Source organism: Bactrocera latifrons, unplaced genomic scaffold (assembly GCF_001853355.1).
Source record: "Bactrocera latifrons isolate USDA-ARS-PBARC rearing strain unplaced genomic scaffold, ASM185335v1 scaffold_88, whole genome shotgun sequence".
NCBI lineage: Eukaryota > Metazoa > Arthropoda > Insecta > Diptera > Tephritidae > Bactrocera > Bactrocera latifrons.
Window position 1 is genome coordinate 1,055,784 of NW_017537578.1, and position 13,392 is coordinate 1,069,175.

The window sequence follows — 13,392 nt, forward strand, 5'->3', positions numbered from 1 at the left end:
TATATATACTTATATGTATATACAAGTATTTGTTTTAATAAATAATATATTCTCCGAATAAATATCTTTGAGATAGTTACTGTTATACTTATACCTAAGCACAAACGGTTGCTTGCCAACCTTGGACATTTACTTTCCGAAATAAATTCACTAGAATTCTTTACAGTCCTCTCTTGACTTCAGCGCATTTGTTGTCAAGCAGGCGGAAGTCCGAAATTTCTGTCATTCCGATACAATCAGAAATCAGCATCAAAAGCACATTCAAATGAAGGCAACTGTATATAAGTCTGTATGTATGTATGAAATTCGAAAGGCAAGTGGAAGTGCAACAACAATGTCTGCAACAACAACCAAAAAACAGTGCTGATGTAGGCAGTAAGCAGCAAGCAAGCAAGAAGCAGTCGAGCAGTTAGGCAGCCAAGTAACTCGTCGACGTCGACAACTACTACAGTAGACACTAATTTCCGGTTGCCGAACGGAAGAGTTGCCATATTTAAAATGCAAACTACACTTTTGCTTGATTTTAAACAATGAAACGGCGCTGCAGTGTCCGCCTCGTAAATTTCTGTGCGGCATTTATGTGCCATACCGGCACACGGCACCACCCACCGAAAACTGAGAACAACAACAGTAACAGTAACAACAACAAGGAATTTGGAGTTTGCCAGGCACCGACTAGCGACATGTAACACGAGCGCTTTACGCTCGCCTAATGTACGAGCAACAACAGCAAATAGAGTATGACACACAAGCAACAACAATGTACACGTGAGTTGTTGCACGTACACTCAGGCAGCAGCGGCGTAGAATTCACTCACCACTTTCGCTTTGTGACGCCTGACGCTGTGACTCTAAAGCACCCTCGCCCACCGCGCCCCGCACATACCTAAGTCGCGCCGACTGTTGTCTGGCCTGGTGTGTGGCGCGTTGCCATGAGTAGTGGCCGTAATGTGTATAGTAGTGAAGTAACGGTACTGGAGGCACATTAAAATGAAAATGAGTTTGCCGGAAATAGAAAATTGCCAGCGAAAGGGCCCAAAACTGGCAGCCGCCATGGCGTAAACAACATTAAAGTCACACAAGACAACAAACAAGCGACAACAAAAACAACGAGCACGAAAATGCAGCCGAAAAACTACAACAACAATGGCACATCAGAAATCAAAATAAGTTTATGTTGCAACAAATAAAGTGACATTAGGGGAATGTTTTTAGTTTATGCCTTGGTTAAGTGTAAATTGTTGTTCTTGTCACTTGTTATTGTTGTTGTGCAACTCTAAAACAAGCATTATTCAAGCCAAACTAATGACAACAACTCAGCTACAGCGGGTATATGGGGGCATCTGGGTGTGTGAGGCACGCCATAAAAATCATATTCAAGTTGTTGTTGTTGTGTTGTTGGAGTTAACGGTTATGGCATCAGGTGGAGGTGATGTTACGTAACCGACTTTCACAAGCTCACAAAGAAATCTGCAAAATTCTAGTCGCCGGCACAAGGCTATGCGTTGTCATGCCGCTCAGTCGCACACGCCCACACACACACATTCATTCGTTCGTTTGGAGATAAGCTGCGTCTGGGTGTTACTTTCGGTTGTTTGTCACCATTTTATGCCAGAAATATTCATTGTTAGATTTATTTCTTAGTTTATTACATCCATTAGGTAGGTGTGTACGTGGCCTTTTTCTCGTGTGCACGCTCATTTGTTGGCCATTGTATTTGTAATTTTATTTATGAATTTTTGTTGTACACATTTTCAAACTGTTCCTGTGATTCCTGTGAAAAACACATATATATGGCAACGCCAAAAATTTGTATTGTGTGACTTTATTGAAATGTCTGCTAAAATTGTTTATTCACTTGGATTGCACATTTCTCGGAATATCTTAAATATACATTTATAGCCATTTTAAAGGAAATATGAGGCCCCCTGTGTTTTGATAAAACGGTGTTTTGAAAAATTTATTCTTCCATCTATTGTCTTATGCTTTAATTGAGTTTACAAGCTCTAGAAATTTTTATTTGAAACAAACAGTGATATGAGCATTCAGATTTGAATTATTGGCAAATTTGTTCTCAATGTGGCAGCTCTATTCAAGCAGTGGAGACATTATTTGATAAAGTATTAGCTAGAACTCTATACAATTAATTCTTTGCTTCTTGCCGCAAAGACATAATAATATGAAATGTTAAAACTTTTTTTTGTACTATAAAGTGGCAACCCTAGTCAAAATAAATACACGAAAACCTTTTTATTAAAATGAATATTCGTATATATGGCTACTTAAACTTCAAAGCAACTTAATAATTTTTCATTATTATTTAACCGTGGCAGTCTTAAATACATTTTTTGCTCCGCATTAAAACAAAAATTCTTTGCGTTAAGAGCATTATTTTTTATAAAAAGGTGACAACCCTAAAAATGTATTGCTCATAAAATTTAGTCTATTTTTTCTTTCAGTAATTTTGATGCCTTTTTAACTTCACATGTAACATTTTTTTATTTTTCTATAAAGATGGCAACCCTATAAATTTTTTTGCATCTGAAATTTAGTGTATTTCATTTTCTTTATTACACCAATTTCAATGAATTTACAACTAAGTTAATAATTTTTGATATTTATATAAAGGTGGCAACCCTACAAAATTTGTCCACTTTAAATTTGCGAAATAAATTTTAATTATACAAATAACTGCATATCGCTTTCATCTAGTATTTTTTGAATTCGGGACACTAATTTTTATAAATATATAGCAACTCTGGGCTATATACATACATACATAAATATGTTATTTGTATAATTTGTGATCTCCTCGAGGTATTTAGTATAAAGGAAATTAAAATTTTATACATTTTTTTAATTATTCTTTTAAGGTTTAAATCCCATTTGAAAATATTTGATATGTTATACAAAAAACTAAATTTTTTTTTATAAAATTCATGATATATTATAATTCGACTTCGTTGGGAATTTTCACAACTATTTTCAGCTGCCTTTTAGCTCGGTATACAAGTAGGGTATATTACTGACAGCATGCGAGAACTGAAAAATTGCATAAAGCCCTCTCTACAAAATCTTTTTTTCCTATATCGTTCTTTCGTGTAATATTTTCCACATACTATTCATATGTTGCTATGTAGCCTTTCCGAATTACATTCCAAAAGAATTCTGGTATAGACCGATGCTGGTATATGTAAGCTGACTGTTAGGTCATATATTCCAATTTTAGGTCATATATAAGAATTTTAAATTCGCTTTGGGCATTGATTGAGTGTCCTTAAGGGATGACTGATGTCATAAGAAGTCACTTGGGGTCTTCTTCTGTACCAATCAAGCTTTAAAGAGGTTTTTATTACTTCATTTTATTTCCATTTAAGTATGAAATATGCAGTTCTCAGCAACTCAATTATTCAATGAAACATATTTTCAGCTATGAATACATATATTTGTTTCTATTTACTGGGTTTTTGGTGAAAATATCGTTTAATCTGATATGCGCCTAAATGTAGGCAACGATTTTTTAAGTAACCACCAAAGGTGCGTTTCATGGCTGAATTCGAGCATTTGTGAAAATCTATATAATAATTCCCCCTGCTAGTATAATAACGAGAAGTGTTATTTGCATTACGGGTTGTATAAAAATTTTATTAAAAATTAGAGCCAATTCTCATTATAATCCATTTTACGGATATGACATTTTAGCAAAATTAAATTCAATTACAACCATACATTTGTATCTATGCACAACAGCTTCAAGTCAAAATAACAACCAAACTTTTAGACACAAAGAGGCACATATCCCAGCCATTATGGGGTACAGATAAACCATTCATAAATTCGAGCATATTTTGGCCGAAGTTGCTTCTGCTTATTATGCTTTGTCGTTGTTTACACAGTGGATCACAGTCAGCTCTTATGTAATTAATTATACACTCTGCACTCGCTGCTATTCAACATCTTTTCTCACAAGTTGACTTCGTTGCTCTGTGTCATCTCGTTTAGCGCCGCTCTGAATGTGGCTGCGTTGGGGTCATGGGAGTGCGAACGAGTTCGCGCTCAAGTATGCTGTGCGGGAAATGGCATCAATAAATTTTAGCAGTGATTATGCGCACAATTTGACAAACTGTTTGTCATTTCGGTAGGGTGTTGGTATGCAATCACTTCCGCTACCATATCTACTTGTACATACTCGTATGTATACGAAAATATAACGCTATGTAAATAGAAATAAATTGAAATGTTGCGTGAAATACAGGAAGAAAGTCCTCTAACTGACTACATGTAATTCCACAAGCAATTAAAAATCTATTCAATTATCGGAGTAAACGCGTCCGCCATTGATATTGGTAAGTTGGATAAGTAATCCTTACTGCTTTGTACATTGATTTAGGTTCGAAGGATTTTTTTAAATTTTAATAAATGGAATTATAAAGTATGACTTAGCCTTTCATAACTTAGCAGCTCCTTTTATTTACGAAGAATTTCGGTTAATACCAACCTCGCCTAATAGTAGGCAATAACATTGATATAACAGTTTACCAGCTTTTCCAAAGTTGTTTGATTGTATTAGGCATATATTTTATAAACATTTGTGATGTATTTACGCCAAAAGATTTATTAATTTATGAAAAGTTGATTCCATAATTATTTAAAAGGCAAAGAATTTAAGGCGGTTACAAACTTATCAAACTACATTTAATTAGAGGTATTAATTTGGGCATACAAAACTCAGTTAATATCTCTTTAATAAACTTTAAGTTTACTATATAAACAGTTGTATTGCAGATACCTTGTTTCTAAAAACACTTTGTTTGCAAATTAATCAAAAAAATTTAGTCTACATTTAAGAAGTTTTGAAATGTTTATGCTAACTCCTTTAATATGTATAAAATTATTCTTTAACATTTTTGCTAAAATTCATATCTTGAAAGAACGGTAAGAAAATATTCTACATGCACAGTATAGGCCATAAAAAATTGGACAGTAAGAGAATTGGAATTATAAGTTAAAATATTAATTCAATAACATAAACCCAAAAATGTTAATGTTCAGTGTTTCTGGGAACAACTTTTCCATTGAGCATTGACGCTATAAGCTTTTATAGTAGTTCGACCTCAAAGAATTCAGTGAAACTATTCGTTTCTCCTTAATCGCCCAGAAGTTTCCGATCGAGCTTAAATCGGTGTTATTATCAGGCCACGCCAACGGTTTTATACCTCTCTCAACAATAAAATTGCGAAAGTGCAAAAAAAGAAAAACAAGAAAAAAAGTTAACTTGGGATGCACTGAAGCTAATATACCCTTCATCGGTGCATTTCTTTTAGTAACTATGTGTTCAGTTTGTATGGCAGCTGTGAATAATTTCTTCGGAGATTACATTGTTGCCTTAGAAAATAATCTATACCAAATCTCGTGAATATATCTTGCCAAATGTGAAAGTTTTCTATACAAAAACTTGATTCCGATTGTTCAGTTTGTATGGCAGCTATATGCTATATTGGTCCGATATCGGCAGTTCCGACAAATGAGTAGCTTCTTGAAGAGAAAATAATGTTAGCAAAATTTCAAAACGATATCTTTAAAACTGCCAGTCCTTCAGTATATTTACAGACAGAAGGAAATGCAGATAGAAAGACAGACGGACATGGCTAAATCGACTCAGCTCGTCATACTGACCATTTATATAAAATTATATATACTTACAGGGTACCAAATTTCTACCCGAATTCTCATATACGCCTAACCATTGATTCTGCCTTCAATTAAATTAATCTCTCTTAGTGCACCATAAGAAAAGAGTAACAGACCATCCCACTTAAGTACTGCTGTTTGTACTTAAGTCCACTGAATCGTTCTCCTTCCCCATATATATATTTAATCCACAAACTTGGACTCATCTGAGAAAATTTCCGTCTGCTACTGATGCACCAACTAATTTTTATGCTCTTTCTTATATGATATCCATACGCCTTTTTCCGCATTTGTTACTCCAAAAAAGACTTTTTGCAGAACGATGGCCATTAAATCAAATCTTTGTAAGTCTCCGGTGAATCGTTGATGCATTCGCTATCACTCCTGTCACATTACTAAGGTCCTTTTTAATATAAGACGAGGATTTAAAGCGATCCAGTAGACAAGATGCTCGGATGAGTCTGTCTTATGCAATTGTCGTCTTTCGAATCCTTCCACATTTATTTTTCAGAGCAAAAGAAGCAGTTTTTTATGAAAACTGCCAGTGGTCTGGCTGAATCCCACAATGGTCGATATTTGTCTAGAGCTTTGATTCTGCTGTGATAAGGTTTTCTTGTCCTCTGGTAACGTAAGTCATATGTTAAATTTTGTCGTAGAAGCATTTTGTTTCAGATATAAAAAAAACTGCACATTTACAGAGTTTAATGTTCTTTAATAATAAGTGATTCATTAAAAAAAAAACATTATTCCTTCGATCCCATGAAGATCTCCACAAAAAGTTATCTGGTTGCGTGGAAGAGTTTTCTGTTGAAATAAAAATTATTAAAAGAGATGAATACAGAAGCTGATCAAAGAACCACTCGAAATTTCGATTTTTGAGGAAATGATAGCTTTCCCAAAAAAGTTGTTGCTCACGAAAGAAATTGTATTTCAGAATGACTTAAAAATCGATATTATATCAAAATTCTAATTTGATCGAAATAACCTAAAAATATATATTGGAAAAAGTCGTGTAAAACTGAAAATTTCCAGCTAACTGGTTTTGCTGCTTCTAAAGTTTTAGGAGCTGATTTCACAGGTCAATCTGATGCTTGCAAATACGCTCATACAAGCTCCGAAATTATTTCTCCGATTAACTTAATAGTTTATGAGAATATTTTCAAAAGTTTTGCGTCCAGTGTTTGTACAAAAAATGTGTGATTCGATGAAAAAAAAACTGCTTAACATTAATTAATTAAAGGTTTGTTGATATTAGTAATATTTTAATTTACAGTGAAGTTAGTTCGTACCCAGTCACTGGTACTTTGGGCTTAGCAAAGTCACAAACCAAGAACTGTATAGGTTGGTGTCTTAATTAATCATTCATGGCAGGCAGCTGATTACTTTTAATACTTTCAATTTTTAAGCTTAAAAGTGAATAAAAATAAGTCAGAAAAAAAATTTTCAGCCTCGAATTGGTAAAAAACGAATCCTGTCAGCAGTTGCTACTAAATTTTCTCGATATTATGCTGGTTATTTTGAATATTTGGGTTGTTATAGTACATTTACCTACGAGAGAAGACTGATTTGGGTTTATTTTCGAAGCAATAGTCGATCAAAACTAATCGGTTGGGATATAGCTATCGGTGAGAAATTTTGAAATATTTTACGAAGTTCGAAGAATACATATTTGTGGAAAACGAAATCGTATAGGCTTGTGGCATATATCATTTACTAATTGTGTGAGTAAAATAGGAATATTGACTAATATGAAATAAAATTGCAAACCAATTGTATTCACATACACACACATACACTCATCGCTGTTAACACCAGCTCCCATAACTGCACGCATATTTGCCCCACTTATTCGCTGCCACCACTTCGCACATTTTGCAGCAATCCAATTATTTTTATCACATTGTAATTGCATTGTTGTTAGTCGGTTACATTGGAAAATTAATTTAAAAAATTGCAAATTGTGTGCTGGTTTGATAGGCTTTCAGGGCGACTTACTCATAGCACACGCTTGATTCGAACGAAAATTGCGCATATTTGCAATTCAAATTCGCAATTTGCATTTCGCAACTAAATATCAAACATCCATTTACGGCTGCAACATTGCTACATAGTATCACATGCCGTACAGCAACAACAACGACAACAATAACCGCGTTGTTATCCATCAATGTGTCAATACATGCAGTGGCGTTTGTCATTTGCTGGCAAGCTGACGCGCTGAACTTCATGTGCGCGTGTGTGTGTGTGTGTGTGTGTGAGTGACGACAGCGATTGGCATGTGTCAGTTGAAGTAGGCGCAACTATTACGCGCACACACATAGGCAGCCACGCGGGCACTCGAACATGGAAAATGATGTCAACGCGCCACTATGCTGTTGCAACAGTCGTTGATTGTCATTTAATCAGTGCAGAATGACGTCGGCTCGTACGTTAATTAGCAATTTTACTGCATCTATATATGGATATATGTATGTGTGTGCGAATTGTTGTTGTAGTTGCATGTGCATTTTAAGTGCAGCTAAAGCAACGACTTAACGAATTATGCGACTTTCAAGTGGCGCACTCGCGCGCAGCGCACGCACCACCGCTATACACACTCATACATGCATACGCACATACATACATACCGTAATACAAACATACACTTGCATCCTTTCACCCACACAGCAACAGGCACTTAGTTGCCGCACCGCGTTCACACACACACTAACTGTTGGCTGCGACGCTTGTTGGCAGCGCGGTGCGCACAGAGTGTATAGTGAGTACGGCGTGCGCGTCGTCGAATGCTTGTCAAATTATTTACTAGTCCGCTATTGACGCACAATTATGCATTTTATGCATTTACCAACAACCGTTAGCAGTTCGGTGTGCACGTGATGTCAAGTGGCAGCGTCGTTTGCAATGGCAATGAAAGCGTGCGAAAGAGCCGCAGCTACTAGACAAAAATTAAATTCATCCCGTTACTTACGACTCGTTGACTGACAGCGCCGAAGGTATACAAACACACACTCATATACACGCATACATACATACTAATATATGTATGTACATAACGATTTGCAACTGAATAGCTCTCGCTGCGCCGCAATAGCTTTAACGCTCGCCCATTCACATACACACATATACACCCACACGCTCTTCACTTGATTTGCGGCTGTGTAGTGATGCGCTGACTCAGCTTTGGCCACTTGTGTGATTTCATTGCTTTTAAGCGCTGCCATCGAGTGCCATACAGCAACTCAATTGAATCGCTCACTTCAGCGAGTAGGTGATTGCGAAAGAGAGAGTTTAATTAAAAATTACTCATACGCCGTGTTGCATCCGAATTTATTATTTATGCGCATGCATGTATGTATGTATGTATGTATGTATGGGTATATTTGCGGTCGGCTGGCGTGCGTTGATCTTGTAATGCGATATGTTAGTAAATAGTATGTATAGTATATAGTACATATATGTATTTACATACTCGCAGTCTATATATAGATAAGGGCATAACGGTTTTCTAATAAAATGTAAATATATAAGCGTTGGCATTGACGCGTAGACATTGAACCTTCATATTTGTACGTCAGAGGGTGTATTTTGCTGCTAAAAGTCATAGAATTGTTTAATAATTTTCATAATTAGACTAGGCAAGATCTCTGTGGAAAAAAGTTTTGCCAAACAGGAGTTCTATTCTGAAAGTAAGTCAGAACGAATAAGTATCTGAAGATTGTGACCCATGGAATATTTATAGACCTAAAAGTATTATTTAAAAATTGTGGACCACAAATGCAGCAATCGATAAATAATAATAGCATGGAAGAAAAACCGAATGGTCAGAAAAACACATCTGAAAATGTTTCGTGGACGGTGTCCACAATTTTCTGGGAAACCATGAATCTGAAAATTGTAAGGACTTAATAAATGAAATTCAAATGTCATGTAAAGCTTTCAGGAGTAATAACTCTGTCCTTAAAAGTACATATGCCAGCATATTATATTGATTTTACTATGGAGACAGGAAGACATACATACGATTATACGAAATTTATATTAACTAAATCGACTTCGTAATCATATCATCTAAATATTTTTACCCTAACAAATATCAAATCAAAAATTTAGTTTTTCTTCACGAAGGGTGCATAGCCACCAAATCATCAGAACTCCTTGTAGTCTACCGCTTGGCTTAACTTGCCACAGATACTAAAGTTCTCACATCGACATTTCTAAACGGACGCTTTTATGCGCTTTCTTAGTAAAGTTGGGAGTTATTAGAATGTGCTTTATTATTAAATAAATAAATTTTTAATGGAAAAAAATTTTTTAAAATTTATTTCATCTCAAAACATTAATTTCAAAATGTTATATGAACTTTGAGCTGGGAGCTGGAAAAAAATTTTTTAAAATTTATTTCATCTCAAAACATTAATTTCAAAATGTTATATGAACTTTGAGCTGGGAGCTGGAAAAAAATTTTTTAAAATTTATTTCATCTCAAAACATTAATTTCAAAATGTTATATGAACTTTGAGCTGGGATTGATTACTTTGAACCAAAAAATTTACTCTTTTACTTTGAGAACGAAAGCACTGAAGCATTAGTTTTCTTTGAATCTCGACTCGGATCCCTCATTTCTATAGGAAATAGTCCGTTTTCGAAATTATCTGAACCAAGTTTTTAACTCTCTGTCTTAGGCAACTAATCTGTGTGCTTTCCTTGAACTCAAAAACAAAAAATTCACCAAAAAATTAGAAAAATATGTAAAGAACTCAAAAAGGAGGAATAATTAGCTTTTTAAAATCGTTCACAAAAATTATGAAAATTTCCGAATTTTACTTGCACTGAAGATACATTTTCGAAAATATCAAAATATTCGTTAGTGCTTAATATACGCTTCTCTTACTGAAGTCCGCAAGTGTATTCGGCGATTTTTACGAAAAAGGCAAGTCGAAGAAAGTCAAAAATTATTGTTCTGTTTTCTTCGATTATTGAAATGTGGTGAACTCAGAATTCTTTCCGATTATAGCATTTAGCTACCATACAAACTGAACAATCGGAATACAGTACTTGTGTAGAAAGCTTTTGCAGTTGACGAAAATTTGACATGGTTTAATGCCTAAGTGAATATAGAAATTGTTCTGATCGAGTCCTTAGGGAATAAAGCTACCGTAAAAACTGACGGATGAAAGTTGTTCTAAAGAACTTTTTGAACTTTTGAAGTGTATTTCATCTTTGTTGCAACAAAATTTCAGTTTTTCTAGTTTTCTGTAATTTTTAGTTATTTGAGGTTTGGATTTTTATCCAAAACTATATCCTTATTATTACCAAAAATAGTTTTGAATTAAAACAAAAAAACTGCTGGGCAACGTCAGCGATCTCACGGCCAAATCTGCCAAATATTTAGGCAACTTCTAACATTATTAGCAAAAAAGTTTAAGTACTCATCTCGCTTAGTGAGCGAACTCCACTTTTGTCTCCCTGGAATATCCCCTCGTGTACGAGAACTTAGTTTCGTTGTGCGTGTCACAGTGCGAGATATTTATGTTTTATTTAGATGAAAACATGTCGTACATAACTTATGCCCCCTCTGCTCCTCTCTCCACACACCAAATACAAACGGTTGAGTGTGTGCTGGCCATGTGTGCGTGAGTATGACAGCACGTGTTACTTCGAGCGCATTACTCGCTATTTGGCTACTATTTCACTCAAAGGACATCACATTAACAAACTGCGAAGCGAGAAAAAGCGAAAGCGCAAATTGCGAAAATATAACTTAATTTCCTCGACAACCAAGGCGAAAAATAAAACTGAGCACACACACACACACATACATACACTCACATGTTTTTTGTTGCACGCAAAATGTGCGGGAAAAATGCGCCAGGAAAGTGCCAGTGACAGAAGTAAATAGGCGACAAAAGGCGACGTCGTCACCAAGTCAACTAACCGTGTTAGAGTGGTGGTAGGGGCAGCACGGGGATGTTATTGCTGGGAGTTGTTAGAGTGCATACGATATAGCGTTTGTGTGTGTGTGTGTGTGTGTTGGGAGTGACCAACTTGTAGCGGTAAAACGCGCTCGAAATGTGATAAAATAGCAAGCGCCTTAATTTACCAATACATACGCACGCTTATGTGTGTGTGTGTAATATGAATGCACAGTTATAAGTTCACTTGCACACAAGCACGTGCCAGCGCTGCCACAGCACACACACACGCATAAAAATAAATAACCTTACACACATCTATACACTTGTAGAAAGTGCATCCAATATTGTGGCACACAGCAGTCGCTCCCCCGCAGCAACTTATCAGCTGCTTCTTCTTCTTCTGCTGCTACTCTCCGTTTTATATCGCTGGCATTTTTGCCAGTTTCTTGCAACGGAATGTGCCACAAAGCGCTTTTTCGTCTTCGCTGCACAACTCGCACGTACCACGTGCCACTTACATACATACATACATACATACATATATTATTAGAAACCGCACACACACACACGCTCGCTGCATGTCAATGTCGTGCGAAGAGTTACGAGTCTTGCTGGAGAATTGCAAAATTGCAACAAAATAAATTTGCTGCCTAACATTGGACGCCAACTTTGAACATACATCATTCTGTGCTCGTGTGGCGCATGGTGGAGGGAGCGCGGCATCACCAACAATGTGCCACAAAGCGGCAGCATTCTTACATAAACATACATCCTTGTTGCCGAAGTTGGATAATGGCAAATTTACTATGCATCTTGCTGCGAGTATATTCTCAAATAGACTTCATGCGCAAACACGCAGACACACACACATATAAACCCACAAGAATAATCATATGCAACAATATATGGTAGAAGAAATATCTGATTTTGAATATAACTTGAGCGCGCTTGACCATGCTGCATGCAAAGCGGCGATATATCTGAGATCTTTTTAAAATATGTGTGTTTTTCACACACATACGTACATATGTGCAATACAACGTTGACATTTAGATGATTACTTGTTCTCTTTTGAAAATGAAAGCGAAAGTAAGCCTTAAAATCTTCGTGCCAAATTAAAGGCAATATTTTTTCAACTTTGTAGTGAAAGAAACAAGAAAAAACGGTAACTTTAGTTGCACTGAAGCTAGAATAACGTTCACTTAACAGTTTTCTACATAAATATTTGATTTCGATTTCTTTTTTTTTTTTTGTATAGCAGATACATGCAAGTATGCCATAGTGGTTCGATTTCAAAAGTTTATTCAGACATTTTAGCATTGCCTTTGAGAATATTCTGTGCTCCCTATTGTAAAGATATCTACTCAAATGCAAAATATTACCCTTCAACGACTTGCTTCCGATCATTCAATTTGTGTTACAACTTGGTGCTATATTGTTTCGATCAGAAAAATTTCTTTGTATGTGCACCGTTGCTTTGGATTATAACGCACGCCAAATTTCGTCTTGATATCTGGTCAAATGTAAAGGTCTTCCTTGATTTTGATCATTTGGTTTGTTCAGCAGCTATTTATGTAAATTTCAGATTGATATCTCAAAAGCTGCGTAAAATTCGACTTTCATAACGAGTATTTATCCGGTAAACTTAAAAGTTCCTCAAATTGGTACTGAGAAGTTTTCGCAATTTTTTTTGGACATAAAGTCTTAAGGACTGTCATTGAATTGTAATATACTACTATAGACTAACGGTAGCTAATTAGGTAAATATTCGAATCCTGTTGAAGGT